Raw genomic sequence first — 22,784 nt, forward strand, 5'->3', positions numbered from 1 at the left:
CCACCTTCCCTCTAGGCGAGGAGGAAGGTCCCAGACATACAGACATACTGACATCTGCGTCCCGTTTACCTCTCGTCAGTGAGTGGGTCCCACGTAGAACAGAATGCTCACTCAGCCTGCAATTCACATGTTTCCCGTTTTACTCCCCGAAGCTGCTAAAAGACAGAGGGGAAGCTGTTTCATTACAGCCTCATTTACACCTCTCCCAGTCTCGTGCTCCCTTCAAGGGAAAGGCAACTTGCCATGTTTTGCATACACAAAAGCTGGCCTGCTGGGTTCCACACCCAGCTGTCTCATGAGGTTCTTAGTGCTCTGCCAGAAGGGGCAGTTATGACCACCTCCCTGAATGGTGCTGTCATGGGCCATGTGGTTACGTCTGTGAACTCTGAGCAGGAGTCATGGTCAGCGAGACAGGCTAGCTGTGGACATGGCTGGAGCGCTGGCAAAGATGGGTTCTGAAATTGATTTCTGCATGGCTATAAAAGGACCCCAGACTTGTCCTCAGAACAGGAGACTCCCATCCCATCCTCTGCACAGGAGACTAATGAGGCTCTAGACACATAAACAGACACACAGATGGCTGGATATCACACGTTTAGCAGCTCTTATTGTAAGATGGTGTGCTTGTTGTCCATAGGCTCTTCAGCCTGTGACACCTCCGAGAACTTACTGGAATATTCTCTGTGGGGAGAAGACTATATATATATATATATATATATATATATATTTGTCACAGCTGCCAGGCTCCATATCATTTTGACCCACCTGAAAGTTCCCCTCCCATATAAGCGTGCACATGGGCCCACGCGCACATTGTCTAAGCGACATTTAGGAAAACCCAAGGCATTGCGACCTGACTGGGGAGTGAGGGGTTTGGAATCTGCATGGAGCGTTGAAAGATGTCAGGGTTTCTGGGACCGCTCATGAAAGTCACAGCAGAGAGAGGGACGCATTGACCTCCATCTCTCAGTACCGTGCCCCTCGGAGAGCCTGCCATCTATGCAGAACTCTAATTCCCAAATGCCAGTATACAGCAGAATCAGCTAGAGGGCTTGCGAAGACCCAAATTACAGACCCTCTGGGCTCCAGGGTTTTTGATTCAGTGGTTCTGGAGTGAACTCTGGACTTTGTACTTTTAACCAGTTACCAGGTTCCCAGCTGTGCTAAGACTGCTGGTCCAGGGACCACTAAATGAGTATGGAGAATGCACTCAGCCCCAGAATGCCGTCACTACGGGGAGTTGTTTGTGGGTGCTGTTGGTTCTTTCAATTTGGAAGTCCCAGACCAGGAAGAGCAGAGCAGGCAATGCTCAGCCTGTGTAGCTTGAAAACATTTCTATGTAGACATTTCCTGACTGAGATGCCAAGACTAGGGGAATCAGTGTCTGGCTCCAGAAACCCAGGGGGTTTTGTTCAGCAGTCTACTCCAGCTGACATCTGTGTCGGCCTCCTCTGCTATGCCGGCTGCCCCCAAGAGACGTTCTGGGCAATGTTAGTCTCACTCTGAGATGCCCTGTGCTGATATGGCTCCTGGTCCAAAGGAGATCCTCATGACCTATCTGCTGAATACAATAAGAAAAAGGTCCTTACAATGTATTCTTCCACCAATACAAATGACATCTCTGAGCCTGGAAAATACTGGGCTAGTTTTGCTTCCCAGGAGGAAGAAAAGAGGTCAGAAATCAAGCACCCTATGCCCATGTGCATACAGGTGTTTGTTCACAGTTTTCTCTCCTTGGCGAAGAGATTGTTAATCTTGACCTCCTGACGTCCTATTAGTCTACAATGGATTGAATTGGGGCCCCCAAGACATTGAAGCTGTAACATGACCTTGTGTGAAAATAGGGTCATCGGAGATGGTATCAGTTAATAGGAGGCTATACTGGAGAAGGCTGAGTTCTAATTGAATCTGAGTGGCAGCTTATAAAGGAGCCAAAAAGAAACAGAAAGACAGACAGGGGAAAGAAAACCAGGTGACCATGGAGACAGGTGTCAGAACGAAGCAGCAGTTGCAAAGGAAGGGATTATTGGGGCTACCCGAAGCTAGGAGACAAAAGAGAGAATTGTCTATAACCTTTGAGAAAGCATGGCTTGCTGGAACCCAGAATTCCAATTTCTAGTCCCCAGAACCATGAGACAATAATGCTTCTCTGTGGTTTTAAGCTGATTACATGGTAGGACAACATCCCTTAAGAAAAAATAACACAGTGCCTCACATGCCACTTCTAGTTGGCCATTTGCAATGAGGACTCAAGCCAATCTAACTCAAGCACTAGGTAACAGGTGACGTCAGGAAGGGGAGGGGAGACCACACCCTGAGATAGTCATGTAGATCTTTGAATATCAGGCTAAGAGGTTTGCAGAGAAGTTGGCAATGGTGAGGTATAGATGGTTTGGGCTTCAGGTGGGACGTGATTAGAGGGGAAGACATTATTAGTGAAATCACAACACCTGTTCTCTGTGGTTCTTTCATTTTTCTCTCAAACTAAAATTTTCATCTGGGCTTGGTGGAACACATTTTAAACAATACATAGCGCCTGCAGATGGACCAGTTTGCTGTTCTGGTCATTCGACCAAACTTTGACAAGCCCAGAGAGACTCAAGACCTTCCTGCAGGTCAGGGAAGGATCTTCGGGAGACCATAGAAGGCACTGCCCTTCATGCCAAGAAACCTGGTTCCTGTGTTAAGGGTCAGCCAGTTCCAATAGAAGAGAAACGACAGATACAATGTAGGAAGAGAAGGATGAATGTTAATAAGAACTAGGAATTATTAAAAATATACTTCATTCCTGAAATGCAATTAAAAAATATTGTGGATGATAAACAAGGGGCCATCTAACTGACAAACAACAAAGCCCGCATGGAAGAAGCACATAAGCCTGTGAGATCACAAGGCATCGAAGGGATCAGGTATCAGGCATCAACTACCAAAAAACAAAAAATAATAATAATATTCATAGCATTGTGAATGAGGGGGAGTGCAGAGTGGGGACACAGGGCCCATCTGTGGGAAATTGGACATCCCCTTGCAGAAGGACTGCGCTGCAGGGAGGAGACAAGCTGCAGGGAGGAGACAAGCTGGTCAGGGTGCAGTGTAGCAATGATGAAACATACAATTATCCTCTAGTTCTTGAACGCTTCCTCCTCTATCTTGATCCCAATTCTACCTTACAAATCTGGCTGGACCAGAGGATGTGCACTGGAACAGATAGGAACTGGAAACACAGAGAATCCAGGACAGATGAACCCCTCAGGACCAGTGGTGAGAGTGGCAATACTGGGAGAGTGGAGGGAAGGTTAGGGAGAAAGGGAGAACAGATTACAAGGATCTCCATATAACCTCCTCCCTGGGGGATGGACAGCAGAGAAGTGGGTGAACAGAGATGTCGGATGGTGTAAGATATGACAAAATAATTTATAAATTATCAAAGGTTCATTGGAGAGGGGGGAGCTTGGAGGGAGGGGAAAATGAGGAGCTGATACCAAGGGTTCAAGTAGAAAGCAAGTGTTTTGAGAATGATGATGGCATCATATGCACAAATGTGCTTGACACAATGGATGGATGTACGGATTATGATGAGTTGTATGAACCCCCAATAAAATGATTTTAAAAATATGTGGCAAAGCATAAAATATTTCCCTCTTTAACCATGTTAAAGTATATGACTCAATAGCATTAATGACATTCAGCACGTGGTTCAACCACCACTACCATCACTTCTCAATATTTTTCATCTATCAAAACCAAAAGTAAATACCTGTTAAAGAATCATGTTCCAGTTCCACTTCTCCCAGTCCCTGTAACCATTAGTAAGGGTTAATTAGGATAGGCACTTGTTTATGCTAGATAGTTCTGAGCATCAGAATCAAACATTTGCATTTTATGCCTGATTTATTTAACTCATTTTATCAAGGATTGTCTTCAGTGTAGCTGTACAAGAGAACTTCAAAAAGTTCATGGACAACCAAAAAAAAAAGATCATGTTAGATGCAGGAAAGGAAGGCGAGCTCACCTTGGGCGCATGGAATAATTACGACCAGTTGAGATGCAAAAGCGGCAAAAGGAGTTTATTTGCTAGCTCGAGCTAGGGTTTCCTCCCTCCGCTGCCTGGTGCAGCAAGGACCCAGCGTCCAAAGGGAATCAGCCCCAAGTTCTTTGTTCCCCGGGCTTGTATAGGGCCAGGGACAAGGGACAGTCCAGGGTTGCTGTTCTTTAAACTTATTGGAGAAAACTTCTAGTGCCAGCATTGTCCAGCGGTGATTGGTGAGTAGGTTTGTGCGTGCTCTCCTGATTGGTCGGTCACTGGTGGGCTGTCACTGGAACTCTTTTGGCGAAGGCATCATCAGGTGATGTGTCCCATTGGTTAGGTTGGGTCAGGTGATGTGTTGCATCAGTGACCAGGAACTGAAACCAAAACCTAGGCCTAGGCCTACCTCAAACCCCGGCTTTCATACAGCCTGTTTTAACTTTTATTCTGCTGGTTCTAGCAGTTGCACACCCATGCCCCACAGCCTGAAGCCTTTAAGCTTAACAGTGCAGTAGGATGGAAAGATGCGTTAGGCAGGGCTATCTAGAGAAGGGAAATCAACACACACACACACACACAGATTTATAAAGTGAGAAGGAATCTAACAGTGAATTAGTCCACACAGCAGTATAGTACAGAGGGTTCAGTTCAACTCACTTCCGTGGAACAGTTAATATACTGGAAGTCCTTCAACTCACGTGGGCTTCCAGGTCCAAGGTCAAGGAAGCAGACAGCTGAGTTGTCTGTAGGGCAAGGCAAGCAGCAAGCGGCAGGGTGGGTCACCAATAGTCAGTAGCTCGGGAGCTTAGCAAAGCAGGACCAGATGGGATATTGAACGCAAGCAATGCAAAGTAACAGAATCCACCAGCCTCAAGATCTAGCAATGTATGCAGCAGCAGCGTGGCAAAGCAGGTCTCGAAAGAACTTCAAACTCTAGCGACACGATCTATGGACTGACTGGGCCCACAGGTAACGTAGCTCACAGGTTGAGGCAGAGAACTAGCTCTGGTACTCACGTTCCAGCACACACTGATCGCTAGACGTCAAAAGGAGGGGGGGAAGCCTTGTAGAGCCCTTTATCTCTTTGCCGTCCCAATCATTCTGTGAACTGATTAATCCCACATGTTTCTATTGGCCAGGTTGGCAAAATAAACCTACTTATCACTAAGGGGAAGACAGAGAGGAAAGCAATGGCATAGGAAAGGTTGTTTGAAAGAAATATGTGAGCATTTCTTGACATCCCAATGTGAGCCTAATTGAGCCTGAAATCTTGGCCTATGTGTGACAGGCTATACTTCCAGGCTCCTGGTCCCCCTCAGAAAGCCCTGTGAAACAGTGACTCCTCCGTAAGGGCACAGTATGTTGCAGGATCAAGGACGCAGGGTTTTCAGGAGTAGCAGGGTGCCATGGAGAGGTAACACCTGCCAGAAGCTCTGACCCAGCACTGGAGGAAGATGAAGTGCTCACTTTCTGCTCTGGGCTCCCAGTCACAAGCCCAGTTTCATACAGTTTTGTCTCCTCCATGCTTTTCCCTGTCCAGAGGATTCGCCCATAACCTGTCTCATCACAGTGATCAGCACATTAGTTAACCTTCGCTGTTATTGTTTCTATGATCATATTTTCTAAGTTAAAGAAGAGTTAGCAAGTGGATGTTGTTGCACAACCTGGTCTTGGGACCATAGCCATGTCCGGAATGAAGATCAGGTGCACAAAGCACCGGGCAAGCAGCTCAGGGCAGAAGAGAAAGCACCAGAGGGGCACCAGGGCAGAGCTTAATGAAAGAGATCATGTTTGAGCTGTTTTTGGAGGTTGGCAGAATTTTGGTAGGTAGAAATGAAAAAGAGAGGAATACTAGAAATTTCAAGTCAAGGGAACCTTGAGGGCAAGGTCATACCAATACAGGTTTGTTTGGTGATGGGATGACAGGCTATGAGAGAAGAATCTGCAAGTTCAAATCAGACCAGGGAAGATGTTAAACATTGTATCAAAGCCTGAGGATGCCTTTTCTGATGACAAAGGTGAACCAATGTGTATGTCGCCGCAGGGAAATGTCACAGTCTGAGTTGGGTCCAGGGCAGTTTAATCGAGCCTAGATGTAGGTGCCAGGCTATAGACACCAGCTGGAGAAGAGTATGTCCCCAGAGTTCAGACGCCTCTTAGCTTTGCATGAATGGCAACCATGGCAACAAGGGATGAGGTTGGAGACAAGAATGAGCACCATGGAAAAGTCAGTGCAAGTAACATTGTATTTTATTTTATTTTATTTTTTTTGTAACATTGTATTTTAATTAGTATGCGAGTTCCTTGTGTTTTGGCTAAAGTCAAATACGAAATAGAGCAGGTCATTCAACATGGAGGAAGCAAGACTAGTGTCAGCAAATGCTAGGAGATATTAATGATGGAGATGATAGGTAGATAGATAGATAGATAGATAGATAGATAGATAGACAGATAGACAGACAAGAAGCTGAGGAAAGCTTGGTGACCATTCTTGGAAATGGTCTCTTGGAAATGTTCAGAATCTGTGCCAGTTTCCTGAGATTGATGACACATTATAGTATACTTGCTGGCTCAAAAGCACAGAAATGTGTTCTGTTACAGCTCTGGAGGCTAGAAGTCTGGAATTGTGACGTTTTTAGGGTTCCTCTCCCTCTGAGGTCTCTAAAGAATCCACTTCCAGTTTCTGGTGGTTTCCGTGTTTCTGGACTTATGACTGAATCACTCCAGTTTTGCCTTCGTGTTACCTTCTTCCATGTGTCTCTGGATGTCTGCAATCTTCTTACCCGTTCTCTCGGGGAGACAGTAGTTATTGGGTTAATGACTCACCTAAAATCCAGAATGGTCTCACCTCAATTATATTTGCAAAAGCCCTATTTCAAAATAAGTTCACCTTCACAGGAGCAGGGGTTTGGAACTGGGACCAATCTTTAGGGAGGACACTATTTAACCTAATACAGAGATGCTTTTAAGTAAGAATTGTTTCTCATGGGTCTCTGAGAAATAGGAGTCTGAGAACTAGGACCAAACTGTTGCTGGTGATCTTGTGGGTGGCACTGCCACTTGGGGCAGGGACTCCTCCGTGGAAAGGGTGGGGACTAGAGCAATGGATTCCTCAGCTGAGGCTCAGGAGAGAGTTCTGGAGAGATGACTGACCTTGGCTCCGTCATTCACCTATGATTACCTTCCTTTTCACAGTCAATGCTGACCCAGATGGGAAACAGACCTTCCCCAACAGCTCGGTCAATTAAGTTTTAGGGAATGTGTAGCATGTCCCTTGGCTGCGACAGGGAAGATGACGGATGGCCAAAAGCTCTTTCCAAAATTACTAAATTGGCCAATTTTCATGACACTGAAAAACGTGAGAGAATCTGATGCATTTAGAATAGACTCCTGACTCTTGGCCCGATGCGCCAGGATGGGTGGAGTACAGAAGAGATTTGGGCAGGAACTTGGGATGTCAGAAAGATTTATGCTGGGAGCATCATTGGCCATGTCAGAATGTTGACAAGTACCTTTCGGTGATTAATTTCTACCAGTGGAATCTACGTGGTTGATTTAGCCCTGCTTGTGTAGGACACACAGTACTCTCAAAATATTTTTAAATTATTAATCATTTTATTGGTTGCTCTTAAAGCTATAACATTCCATAGTTCAATCACATCAAACAGTATTGTACAATTGCTACCACAATCAGTTTCCAAACAGTTTCTTAATTCTTGAACTCCTTGATATCACCTCCCCTTTATCCTCTCCCTCCCCCACACTACCCCCCAGGAACCATAATTATTTTTTCCTATAATAGTTTTTCCCCATGTCTTACACAATCCAATATATCCACTCGCATACAATACAGTTGTTTAATATCATCAAATGGGGTTATACAGTCATCAATGTGATCCACTCCCTAACACCTCCCCCCCGACACTTGCATCCTCAGGGAACCATTACTTCTGTTACTGTTTCTGAAGGGTTAACGCTGGGCCTTCCTATACTGAATGATCTTAAATAGTCAAATGAACATACTCTGCAAATCTAATATGATAAATGAGGTAAAACAAAAACCATAATAGTAATGAGAGAAAAGATGAAAGAACTAGAGCAGAGTTATGTGGTCCATCCGTGTTATACCGCACGCTGGATTTATCTCATCCCTTCTGTGTGCCTCTCCTGAGAGGAGCTTTACAATTACCTTACAGGTGGGTTTGGGGTCTCCTCTGCATCCATGCCCTTTCACATCCACTTGGCTGCTTATTTTTGCACTTCTGTTACCTCTTCCCGCCGATACCTCATGATCACATAGACTGGTGTGCTTCTTCTATGTGGGCTTTGTTTCTTCCCTGCTAGATGGCTACTCATTTAACCACAAGCCTTTAAGACCCCAGACTATTTCTTTTAATAGCTGGGCACCATCAGCTTTCTTCACCACATTTGCTTATGCACCCATTTTGTCGTCAGCAATCATGTGAAGGAGGTGAATATACAATGCCACATTAGAACAAACTGTTCTTGTACTGAGGTAAGATTTAAATAGAGGTCCCCAAATCCATATATATATATATATATATATATATATATCCTTCTTTCCTCTTTCTTTTTACCTCCTGCCCCACTATAATGTTTACCCATCATTCACTTCTCATGAATTCCTCTCTACTACAATTCTATTGATCAAACATGGCCCGAAAAGCTCTGCCTTCCTCGCCATCAATTCTAGAACATTTACTATTCCCCTGGACCATCTTTATTGGCTCACCGTTCATCTGCTCCCACCTCCTCCCTCCTATGTCCCCTGGGATAGGCAGTATTATGGAGGTGAATACTAATTGTTGGAGGTCCTTGGGTAGTAAAACAGGTTCGTGCTTGACTATACTAACCATAAGGTTGGTGGTTAGAATCCTCCCAGTGGCTCTCTGGTGATCGTTCCCTGGAAGAACGATCTGGTGAAGTCTATATCCAATAAAATCCCAAGAGACTGTTCCATTGTGTAACATATAGGGTTGCCGTGATTCAGGACTGGTCTTACTGAGGTTGTCCTGAAGGAATCCTGGTGCAGTGGATTATGCATTGGGCTCTAACTACAGGATTAGCAATTCAAGCTCCTCACTCCCTCCGACGCAGAAAGATGGGGCTTTCTGCTCTTGTACAAATGCACAGCCTCAGAAACACAAAGGGACAATGACTCTGGCCTATAGGGTTGCTATGTGTCAGAAGTGACATAATGGTAGAGGTTGTGTGTGTGTGTGTGTTTGAAACACAAATGTAACAAGAACAAATTTTCTATTGTATGAACAAAATCTTGGTCATGATAGCATTCTTCATATATATGTATATCAAAATACATTGTTATTGAATTTATTTCAAATCATAGGGACCCTGCAAGACACAGTAGAACTTCTTCCCAGGGTTCCCAGGGTTATAAATCTTTATAGAAGCAGTTTGTCATGTCTTTCTGGTCAGGGCAGCTGGTGGGTTCAAACTGCCGATTTTTCAGTTAGCAGCTGCTGTACCACCCCATGTGGTACATGTGTGCATCTTCACATGTGTATTAACAACAGTCCTCATGAACATCATGTTCAACCATCACCCTTACCTGTTCCCAAATGTCCCCTAAGTGAGAACGCTTCCCTTTCGCCGCATTCCTTCCCGCCCCAGTAAGCACTAATTAATGTGTGTTTTTATACATTTGCCTAGTTTAAATATTTCTACTAAGCACCGTCATGTACTATTTTTACTTTTTGTCTGACTCACTTCACCAGAGTAGTATTTTTTAAGAGTTATCCATGTTGTAGTTTGTGTCAGGACACCATTTCTCTGTGTGGCTGTGTAATATTCCAGCATATACGTGTTTGCATCCACATCCAGTTTTATTCTCTGCGCAAGCCTGCAGGGCAGACTTCTGACCCAGTTGTGCAGATTCTCATTCGGGAACTTCGGGAGGTTAAGTGATTTGCTCAAGGTCACCAAGCTGGTTAACATCAACCCCCTGTGGTTTCTGCCATAGGAGGCTGCTTCACAAGCTCCTCTTCCTCACTAAGAGTCCCAGAAAAGGAGGAGCAAGCAGCAGGCAGCATTACTGAGCAGCCCTCCACCCTGAACGACTCCAGGGGGAGTCCTCAGTGGATGGGTGCCACCCTGAGGCCTATTAGGAACTTTTATTGTTGTTGTTTTGTTTTGGTTTTTTGCCTCACAATGCATTTCAGCAAACCCTTTCTGTGGAGACAGAAGCAATAGTTCAGGTTTTGCAAGGCCTTGGCTCTATGAGGGAACGATTCAATTCGGTCATTGTAGGTGGAAAGGAAACATTGGCAATACATAAATGAGCACACTGTGTTCCAACAAAACTTTATTTGTAAAAACAGGCCATGGGGTGCCTTTGGCCTACAGGCGGTACTTTATTGATGGCATCATTGGGAAAACCAGCCCTAGGTAGACACCGGCCAAGAAGATGCTTACCTTGGGGTAGCTTCTCTCGAAGATGTGGTCCTGGAGGGTGGTACTGATGCGAGGATTGGGGCAGAGAGGGCAAAATCAAAATAGAACGGGTTGACTGAAGAGTGAAATAAAATATGCATGCATGGCTTATTTGGCTTGTGCACTGGTTAAGGTTTTAAGACTTCGGTACTTTGATTGAAACATGGGATAACACACACAAATCAGAAATTTCTACATTTGAGGAAGTGGAAGGATCCTCCCATGTGGCCATCGCTGCCCCTGCTTTCCCACATTGTGACCCAGCTGGGGCGAAACAGACACCCCGTGGGAACGGGCAGGGCCTGAGTGCTCCGGTTTGCTACAGCTTCCTTATGACCGCTTCTCACATTCAAGCCACCTGCTATCAGAGTCTGCAACCCAGGCTTCCAGCCTAATTATTTTGCATGTAAGATTTAATTGCAGAAGGCTCTCAAATATGCTTATATTTTTATTTTATTGCCCTTCTTTATTGTCTCTTTGAGCTGCTAACTGCAAGAACAGCAGTCCCATCCCACCAGTAGCTCCCCAGGAGAAGAATGAGGGTGTCTGTGTCTACATTGATTTAACGTCTCGGGAATCCCAAAGGAACAGCTCTACTCAGTGGGAATTGACCAGATGGCAGGGAGGTTGGTGAGTGTGAGAATTGGGAGCAGGGCAGTGATCCTGGGATGTGGTGAGTGGGACCGGAGCAGGGTGGGCTCGTTTTCCAGGGCAGCAGACAAAGGGAAAACCTAAATTCTATGGACCACAGAATAACTGATGCATGTGAGTCATGGTGTTGTCAGAAAACAGAAAGCACTCTCTGCCTCTTTCTCTCTGACCCTTTACTTTGCCAAGCATGATGTTGTTCATCAGGGGCAAATCCTCCTGAGAAGATGTCCAAAGTCCATGAGACATAGTCTGGCTATGCTTATGTCTGAAAAGCATTCCGACCTGTGCTTCTTCCAGAGAGGTTTGCTTGTTCTTCCAGAAGTCCATGACACTGTCAGGATTCTTCACCAACACCTGAATGCCCTCGCTTTTCTCCTGATATTCTCTATTTGTTATCCAGCGTTTCACATGCTTATCAGAGGGTTGAAAGCACCATAACTTGGGTCAGACTCAATTGACTCCTGAGAAGATTCTAAACAGAGAGCACGGTAATGCTCACACACCTCTCTGAATGCATTTCCCATTATGGAATTATACCCTTTAGGTGCATAGACAGTGTGCTACGCTAATTATATTTCAATCAGGCTGTAAAAATGACTGATAAAGATGACGAGACAAGATTATCTTGGTGTTAGACAGTTAGAGGCAGTTCTTCCTAAGGTAGCTTGGGAATTATTTGTCCAAGAAATCTGGATTTATCTCCAAGAATCTGGAAAGCCCACAGACTTTGGAATTAAGCAACAAAACCAAAGCTCTCCATCCTGCGGTTATGCCATGGTGGGCCCTCATTTGAACCGCTCTAAATCTCACCAGCAGGACAAAACCATCTGAGCAGTGCTTAAACAAAGGTTCTACTTACGAGTGTCTAGCACAAAGCCTGGAACATTGTGCCTGTCTGAAAAATGTTAATTTAATCTTATTTCAGAAAGGTTTCCAGCTCTTCCGCCCTGGTTAGGGCAGAGAAAGAACTATTGTATGGAAATGTGTGGACAAAAGTACAGAGACAGGAGAGGCTGACCGGGGTCTACTTTCTTTCTATGAGCTGCGTTTGGTGGTTTAAAACTCTCCATGGTTGATGAAAGAATCACATCAGTGAGCTAAGAGCTTCCCCAAAGTGATTCTACAAAGGAATAGTTAACCCCAGGGAATAGTTTTCAAAGGATGGGGCCTTCCTTCCCAGAAGCACTTTTGGTTTAAACACCATCGAGCAAGCAAAACATGTGGGGTGAGTTGCTTCAGCAGCGCTGTGCAGTCATACAGAACTGGGTTCACACAGTGTTTACCCTGGCTGCCTCCCCAAAGGTGATCCCCAGGACCGCCTTTTCATGTGACTCCAGGTGGTCTCCAACTTCCAGTCTTTCCGTTAGCAGCCGAGTATGTTAATCATGTGCACCACCCAGAGTCTCCCTTGGGGATTAAGATAGTCCCCTCCCCCTTCAGGGATGCACAGAATATTGAAATATACACTTTCACATGTGGATGTGAAAGTGGAATCGTTATTAAGGAAGACTAAACAAAACTTTGATAGGTTTAAATTAGGATGTTGGCAAAGATTGTTGACAGAAGACCAGAATTGCCTGAAGGCAGGGTAGATAGGTTACGACTGCTAATTTGGGCAGTGATGGTGTGAAAAGGCTTGTGTTGATTCCGGGGCTAAGTTTTCCCTTCTCTGGAATGGGACTAGAGCTCTCAGCTTCCCTTCCTCTCCTGCAGACTGGCTGGTCGAGTGGCTATTGTGAAATGTCCACAGCACTCTGACTCATTGAGAAAGAAACCCTTAAATGAAAATAAGGTTTCATTAAGAGCATTATTGTTTCCTACCACTAATTTCTATAATTTAGTGGTACTGTATAATTACAGCATAAAGACATAATTATTTAGGCCTTGCCTCGGAAGTCACATGGTCATTCCATTTGGATATAAGTACAATATTGTTACATAATAACCCGCTGAAATCTGCATTTAATTGCAGTGTTGGACTTGCTGGACCCTCCCCCTTCTCCTCCCCTCCATTCAGCCACAATGCTCTCTGTGGCCGAGATTTCTAAGTTCCTGTGTTTCAGTCGCTATTATCTGGCCCAGGCTGCTTGGCCAGAGGACTGTGGTGAGAAGCGATGAGACCCATAACAGTCAGTTGAATTAGAAGGAGATTTGCAGCCACGGCTTTCTCTATGTGGACCTGGGGTCAGAAACTACCTGAGCCATCATGCATTCCAAACACTCATTAAGCATCTACTGTGTGCTAGACACTGGTCCAGGTTCTGGAGACCCAGCAATAAAAATACATCAATCAATAGGAACTTTCAAAATATGGAATTCTTATCCTCGTGTATATGTTTGGGAGAGTGATGGGTGTGAAGAGACTGAGGTGTTTGCTAGTATTATTTTCTGTTACCTCTGTGCTAGACACTACTTGGGGACATAGATGTAAAAGTATATAGTACATGCCTGAATGGGCGAGGCAGTATAATGGCAAAGCATGTGTGTAGACTGGCAGTTAAAATACAGCTCCAATATCTCATGCTCTCCAACCTGGAGGACGCAGGGAATAGCACATGCAAAAACCTGTCAGTATCGACTAAGGCTAAACAGAACCTGAGAGTATATGTCTACCAAAATACATGGTATAAAGACATTTCTAAAAATATGATTCATTATGCAAACATCAGGATTATCTACAGATGCATAAATATTAAAATTTTTTTGAGATGATATTTAGTCCATTTCCAACCGTAATGACACCGTGTGACAGAATAGAACTTCCCCACGGGTTTTTTTTTCTTTACCATTTGTTTATTTTGCTGTTGTTAAGAATATACACAGCCAAAACTATGCCAATTCAACGATGTCAACAGGTACCAGTTAGTGGCATTGGTTCCATTCTTCTCGTTGTTCTGCCCTGCTCATCTCCCTTCCTGAGTGGTCCTCCCCTATAAACTCACTGCTCCCTCATGCTTTGGGCTAATCTTTGAAGTGCTTTTTGCAACTTACTCCCATGCAGAGAGTTATTACACACACATGACGTCCAAGGCACACAGTTGTTCACTAGTGAAGGTCAAGCATTGTTCAGCTTTATAAGGAATTTGGAAGACATTTTTGCTTCAAGGTTTAAATAGTTTCAGGAAAAACAGTTTCAGGGGCTCATCTCTCCTCCATAGCTGCAGAAAGTCTAGCGTCCATGATTTGGTTCTTAATTTTCTGTCTTTTGATCCAGATTCTGCTATGGACTCTTTGATGAAAATGTCAATAACAGTAACTGGGCACCATCTAGTTTATCTAGCTTCCTGGACAAAGAAGGCTGTTGGTTCATGAAGGCAATTAGGTACGCCTTCCATGTTTTCTTCATCTCTTCCCCTTTACTTCCAGGTGAATAAAGATCTATTATTTTGTTTTTGGAAGGGTGCTTGTACAAAACAGAGACTGTGTAAAGCAGGCATTAGAGTAGAAGAGTCAACCATGCTATTTGTCCAATGAAATCATGGCTCTCAACCTCCAAACCAAGACATCAAATTCGGTTTTTCATGTACAGTACCTCAGCAGAGGAACCCTGGTGGCATAGTTGTTCAGCTAACTGCAAGATCCACAATTCAAAACCATCAGCCACTCCATCGGAGAAAGATGGGACTCTCTACTCCTGTAAACAATTACCATCTCGTAAACTCACAGGGCAGCTCTACCTGTCCTACAGGGTCGCTGTGAGTTGGCATCAACTCAGTGGCAGTGAAGTGTCTCAGCAAGGACTCTTTGTTCTTCTGTTCTTGTAAATATACACACAACACAAATTTTTCCATCCAGCCTTTTATGCTTATTAAGACAGCAAGTGCTATTACAGTAATCTGTGCAACTATTGTGCAATACTATGTTTGCTTAATGTGAATTTCCATCATTAAACTCCTTTCTCCCCCTACCCCCTTTCCACCTCTAGTAGTTGCTAATAAACTTTCTTCTCCATACATGTATCTCTCTGTCTTTTTCCATAGCGAGGTCATAAAATATTTGCTTTTTTGTAATTGACTTGTTTCAGCGGAATGTTTTCAAGCTCCATACTTCCTGGAGCATATATTAAGACTGCATTATTCCTAGTAATTTTGCACTGTATACACATACCCCAATTTATTTGTTCATTCACCTGCTAATGAATATTCTAGATGTTTCTACCTATTAGTTAGCATGAATAGCACTGCACAGAACAGTAGTGCACATATCTCCTTTTCCTCCAAAAAATACAGCTAAAATTTATAAAGATTTTTTTTCTATTTTATTAGTTGGGATTGAATATATATATCATTCACATCAAGTAGAATATATAATTGCTACTGCAATAAGTTTCCAAACATTCTTTTTATACATGGACTCCTTGACATCGTCTACCTTTTGCCTCCCTGTAGTCAATCAATTCTGGGATCCATATGCTGAAAAATGGAAAGGCATATAACCCAGCTTCAAGAGAGTGACCTCGGTTGACTTAACACATCTGACATACACTCTAATAGAAACAAACAGACAATGAAGAAAACAATACAAATCAAAAATACAGAAAATTCTGGAAACCAGATCAGATCCAGACCCCCATTTGAGGGGAGAATCTACCTTATAACATTTTAACTGTTCAGGTCAGACATGCCTTCGATGCTCTAGGTTCCTCTCTCCCAACCACTCTGTTTAATGACCACTTCCTCGCTTTTTGAGAAAACATGGATCAAGGATATAGTTACAGTAGAGATAAAAAGGGAGAGATCTTGAAGGTTTGTGATTAATCCTGGCTACTGCATTCTCTACAAAGAAGAGTTTGTAAAAGTATGTTCTATACAACTGCATCACATATACACTATTTATCGATGACAAATATGAAATGCCAAGCCATTATTTCTTGACATTTCCTCTGTCTAGGTGTGTGTATTTCTTAAGACAGTGTTTTCATCTCGCTAACCCATCTCTAAAGAATTCTGTGCTCTTCTATTTAAAACATGTTAAAATGGCAGTTTTGACATCTTCAAGGCATTCAAATTGTGTGTGTTTTACATGTTTTTGAATTTTGGAGAGAAAAAGATACCTGAAGGGGCAATATAAGGGTTATAGGTCGGTGGATTAAGGTTTTCCATTTAAAATCTTATAGGACAGTCTTGTAGTTCATAATGAACAACGAACAGGAGCATTGTGTTGATGGGGAAAAATTCTTGCACACAACTCTGCTTGACTTTTTGCATCAATGCTGTTTTCAATGTTCTTAATCATTCCCCATGAAAATCCTCTGTCCTTCATGAAAATCTATCAAGATTATTCCTTGAGAGGATAGATCTTCCCAGACAGTGGCCATAATCTTTTGACTTAACTTCTCTGCCTTGAATTTGACTAGCTCAGTAGATGCACACCCTCCCCCTGTTCCCCCACCCCCTGCCCCGCTGCACTAACGTTTTGATTTGACCTTGATATTTGGTTCATTGTCACAAATCCAAGATTGATCTCTGGGTATGAACCTGTTCCTCAAAATGGTTGCTTCATCATATACCAGCTCTCGAAATAAGTGAATGTGGACCAATTCTTGGAACAGGGTATATGTTCCTTCCATATTCAACCATTTTAGGAGATGGCATATGATTGAGAATCGATGGTATTGAAATAAGAAACCCAAGCTCCATAGCAGTTCCTAGTGAAAACCAAGGCTCCAAGAATTGACAGAAAATCAATCGATATGTTTCAACAAACTGATGACGTACTAGAAGCATGCATGTATGAAAATAAATTTGAAGAAGCACATTTTTGCTCATTCCTAAGACAGTGACCAGAGTATAAAAAGTATTGAATGATGTCCTTAGTGTCACATGCAAGTAAATTTTTCTGAGGATAATTTAAAAAACAGATTCAGCAATACATTGACAAGGAGCTTTAAGACATTTAAACTGAGTCCAGAAAAGTACATGAGACAAGGAAATATCAGTGCTGCCATCAGATGGCTCTTGGCTGAAATAAATGAAACCAGAAAGATGTTTGCCTGTATTTTATTGACCATGGGAAGGCATTCAACTGTGTTGTTCCTCACAAACTATGAATATCATGGTGAAGAATAGGAATCCCAGGACACTTCATTTTGCTCACGGAGAGCCTATGCACAAAGATGCAGTCATTGTAACAGAACAAGGAGAAGGTGTGATGGTGTGTCTTGCATGGTTGTATACTTGGCCTGTATTTAGTCTGTCTACAGAGCACACAAGCTGAGAAGGTGGACCTATAGGAAGAAGGACACCGAGTCAGGATTGGAGAAAGGCTCATTTACAGTCTGGTACCCCATGCACATAACACAACCTTGCTTGCTGAGAGCCAGGAGGCTTTGAAACCCTTATCGATGTAGATCAGGCTACAGTTATCAGTAACTGAATGTAAACATAACCCAACTCCTCGCAGCCACTAAGCAACATCATGCTAAATGGAAATAGAATGAAGTTGTCAAGAGTTTGATTTCACTTGAATCTCTCATCAATGTGCTTAGAAGCTTCAGCCAAGAAATCAGACAGCAGACAGCACGGGCCACATGCTGCAAAAGCACTTTCGTTCCAAAACAAAGACATCACTTCGAAGGACTAAGGGACAACTTCTCCCAAACACGGTGAGTTCAATGCCCTCTATATCTGTGAAAGTTAGATAACAAATAAGGAAGACCCCAGGAGAATTGGTGCATTTGGTTTTATTGGGTTGGCAAAGAATATCGAAAGCACCACGAACTGCCAGAAGAGCAAACACATCTGCTTTGGAAGAGTGCAGCCAGGATGTGAGGATGATGAGGTCTTGTCTCACATCCTTTGGCCACATTACCAGGAGAGCCCACCACTGGAAAAGGATATCGTGCTTGGTGAAAGCAGAGCATCCGTGAGCAGGAGGAAGACCCCTGACAAGATGAATTGACGCAGTGGCTACAGCAATGGGCTCAAGCGTGCTAATGATCGTGAGGCTATGTTTTGTTCTGTTACATGTAAAATCATGATGAGTTATAGAGGTGACTTGATGGCATCTAACAATGTACGGGGGGAACTGGCCTGCAGCTCCCCATGGATCGCAAAGATATATTTAAAGACTTTTAAATTCTAGAATAAATCCACGATATATGAACAGGGACCTGAAGCAACAGTTTTGACTTATTCTCATGTACCTAGGGGTGTAATGTCTGGGTCCATAGTGTGTTTTATGACTTAATCTCCATAGTAGCAGATCACCAAGTTTTTCTCCTATAGAATGGCTGGGTGGTTTCAAATGGAGACCTTTTTAATTAGCAGCGAAGTGCTTAAGTTCTGTGCCACCAGTGTTCCTCAATATTGTCGTTTAAAATTAATTGTATGATTCATAAAATGAAATTTGTGCAACAATTAAAAAGATAAAACTACTGTTACACACAATGGTAAAGATGTGTTTCACAGACATAATGTGAAATAAAGAATTCAGCCATGGAACAGTATATACTACATGACTCCCCAAATATGAAGTTCAAAAATAGCTAAAAATGATGCATGGTTAAAGATGGCCTGATAGTTGTTATCTCTGAAGAAAGGATGAAATATGAGAAAGGGCATGAGGTAAGTTTCTTTGGATTAAGGAGAAATATTTTATCTCTTGATCTGAGCATAGTTACATGACTTATACATAGGTAAACATTCACCAAGCTCTATACTTACATGTGTGCACTTTTCTGTATATTAATTTTTATTTAATAATTAAAAAATGAAAATACAGTTCCAATATCACGGATAATTGTACTAAGTTCTGTTATAACGCAGGAAAGTGAAGGGCTAAATGCTTTGGAATCTTGTTGAAAATCACTTGACTGTGAAAGGGTCTCTTTCTAGGATCTGAATCCCATTCATGTCATTACGACAGTCCCACACAGACGTGATTATTGTAGCTTTATAGTATGTCTTGCAATTGGGAAATGTACAACTTTACACTTGTTCAAATTGTTTTGGTTATTCTGCGGCCCTCACTGTTGCATATTGAAACCATATTTTGAGCAGGATGAATTCTATTTTTCCTAGCACAAATTGACATGGTAAGTTTGTCCCTGAGAGAGGAAATGACACATGAACGGTCTGAAAGGTCAAAGTGTTTTCAGGGAAATCTCAGTAGGGAGATCGTGTTTATTATTAAATCCAAAGAATGTTGATACCTCTATGCTTTTTCCTTTCTTCTCGCCCTCCTTTTATTGTTCTTTTCTGTTTTTTTTAAATAAAAATATAATTCACATTTTATAAATGCATCCCTTTAAAGTGTACATTTCAGTATCTTAGTATGTTTAACAAGTTTATTAGAATATTTCACTATATGATCATTTCATAAACAAAAACTTATACCTATGAGTAGTCATTTTTTTCCTCTCAATAAGTGAAAACCTCAAGTCTACTTTATGATTACATGAATTTGCCTATTGTGCTTAGCTTCTTTCATCTGGGATTTCTTGGAAGTTTACCTCAGTCATATCATGTATCAGAATTTTATTCTTCTTGTTGGCAAATACTATTCGAGTGCGTGGCTATGGCTATACTACACTGTGTTTATCCAGACATTAGAAAATTAGCATTTTAGTTGCTCAGACTTACAAGCATTGCAAATGATGCTCTGAGCAATCATGGATATGGACAAAGATTTCATGGGATAGTTTTCTTTGAGTATGGATCCTTTGGAGTAGAATTGATAGATCATGTGATCCATATTTAAACCTATTCTGCATGCTCACCCCCACTTAGTATCAGCTGCCTTTTTCACTCTAGTGATCCTATGGCTGGGAAGTAGTATGAAGTCTCAGTGGGGCTTTGATTTGTGAAGCATATGGTTGTAGGCCATTTCTGTAGATTCATTGGAAATACATATATTAAGTTCATATACTTATGTTTAAATTGAGATATTTATATATATTTTTATTATTGAGTTAAGATCTCTTTTGCATATACCTCTACTCTGTGAGGGATATGGCTTGCAAATATTTTCTCCTACCTGTTCGTTGTCCTTCACCTTTCTTAATGATTTCGTTTATAGTACAATAGTATGTGCTTTTTATTGAAGTCTTTCTTTGCGTGTGCATTTTTGGTCTTGTGTCAAACAAATCATTACCTAACCTGAGACTGTATAAATGCATGCATATCTCCTTCTAACAGGTCTCGGTCTCTGTTCATTTTGAATCGATTGGTGTTTATAATATGCTGCCACTGTTGTTTAGGCAGTTTGAGTCAGTTCTAACTCCTAGCAACTTTATGGACAAGAGAAAGCAGCACTGCCCAGTCCCGCTGTGAAGTAGACATCCATCATCTTTCTCTGGCACGGGCTTGTCCAGCTGCCACCGTGAAGTCGCTGCCGGAATGCTGCTTCTCGTGGCTAATCGCAGCAGTTCTTTCCCATCCAAGGTGGTTAAGAAGCAGGAGAGCAAGAAATAAGACTAGGGCACATTGTAATGTCACAAAACTCCCTGTTGCCAAGATTCAGCTGGTTCTCTTGTTTTTGTTGGTTGGTTGGCTAGTTGGTTGGTTTTCCCTTGAACGAATGTTCTAAGTCTGTTGTTAATTTCCAGAATTCAGGAAAGGTTGATTTTGACATTCTTTTTATCAGTTTTCTCTTTGCTTTCAAGGGAAAAAAAATCAGGTGTGTTCCTTATTCTGACCATTTCTTGAATATAAATCTATGAAACTAGACCCTCTCCACTTATATAGTGGAAAAACAATTCTGCGAGACTTCTCTTTTGAGAGCTCGATTTGGGTAGTTTGGATAATTCAGTAGATAGTGCTATTTCTGCAACTATCGTCCACAATCCAATTCCAAATTTTCTGATCATTTGAAAGCAGATCCTCATAATATTATTTTTTTAAAAAAAACATTTTATTAGGGACTCATTTAACTCTTATCACAATCCATACATATACATACATCAATTGTATAAAGCACATCTGTACATTCTTTGCCCTCATCATTTTCAAAGCATTTGCTCTTCACTTAAGCCCTTTGCATTAAGTCCTCTTTTTCCCCTCCCTCCCCGTTCCCCCTTCCCTCAGGAGCCCTTGATAATTTATAGATTATTATTTTGTCATATCTTGCACTGCCCGCTGTCTCCCTTCACCCCCTTTTCTGTTGTCCATCCCCCAGGAAGGAGGTCACATGTAGATCCTTGTAATCAGTTCCCCCTTTCCAACCCACTCACCTGCTACTCTCCCAGTATCACCCCTCACACCACTGGTCCTGAAGGTATCATCCACCCTGGATTCCCTGTGCCTTGAGCTCCCATATGCTCCAGTGTACAACCTCTGCTCTATCCAGACTTGCAAGGTAGAAATCAGATCATGTTAGGAAGCATTTAGGAACTGGAGGAAAGCTGTATTCTTCATCCTTATAATATTCTAGGGAGGAGTACTGAGATACACTATAATGAGATACAGTGTATCTGGACCCATTCCCTTTGTGATTTTAAATTTTTGGTGAGCTCTGTGAAAGGGGTGGCCCAGACCATTAGTTTGTAGTACTGGCTGCACGTGACAATGATTTGGAGATTACAAATGGGAGATTTTTTAGAAATCATATTATTGGGAGCTCTTACAGTTCTTATAACAATCCATACAGCAATTGTATCAGTCACATTTGTACCTATGTTTGCATCAGCATTTTCAAAGCATTTTCTTTGTACTTCAGCCCTTGGTATCAGCTCCTCTTTTTTCCCTTTCTGTCCCACCCTCCCACAGTCATGGACCCTTACACAGTATAAATAATTGTTATTTTAATATCTTGCACCATCATTCACTCACGTTTCTGTTGTTCAGTCCCGGGGGGCGGGGGACGCGGGGGTTACACATTGATCATTGCGATTGGTTGCCCTTTCTCCATCTCCTCCCCCTCCTCCCCCTAACCTTATGGCAGGGGTGTCAAACTCCATGAAAACGCGGGTAATTTGACGCGACAGGCAAGATTCATGTGGGCCACATCACATTTACAAATTTTATTAAATTTATAGTTTGAAGTGAGGACTCAGGAATACGGATAGGATAATTAAGACACTCTATAATTGCTTTTATTTAAACATTTATTTTATTTAATGTATCTATGAAACTAAAATTATTCTCTTTTACCCGAAACTTGCCAGCGCTTTCCTCCTACTAGTTTTCACTTATCTCTTATCTTGTGACCGGAAAATATAACAAAGTAACTAATAAAAACACAAACTGTTGGACAGCTGACAAACGTGATGCACAATTGTTATGGCTTCCCTCTAAAAATGGTAACGAGCGCTGCCGCTAGGTATGACTCATAACAGCACAACCCAGAGTGCTCTCTTGAACTTTTTCACTGTTGGGATCTGTGTACCTTACGTGACACTGAGAGTGACAGACATAACGCTTCCAAACGTTTCCAGAATTGAGTCCGTGTGTTTATACATGTCCACAGCCCCCCAGGAAAGGCACTGGGCCACGTGTCTACTAGTCTTCAGTAGTTAAAGGGTTAACGAGGGAATTGTGTGTACGGTATTGCTGCCATTTCCCCTAAGCGCTATTTTCTTCATAAATTTTTTTTTTCTCTTTTCATTTTATTTCAGAGCATCGCAGGCCACAAAAAATTACTTTGGGGCTGCATGTGGCCCGCAGAGGACCAGTTTGATACCCCTGCCTTTATGATA

This window comes from Tenrec ecaudatus, chromosome 9, assembly GCF_050624435.1.
Source record: "Tenrec ecaudatus isolate mTenEca1 chromosome 9, mTenEca1.hap1, whole genome shotgun sequence".
NCBI classification, from domain to species: Eukaryota; Metazoa; Chordata; class Mammalia; order Afrosoricida; family Tenrecidae; genus Tenrec; species Tenrec ecaudatus.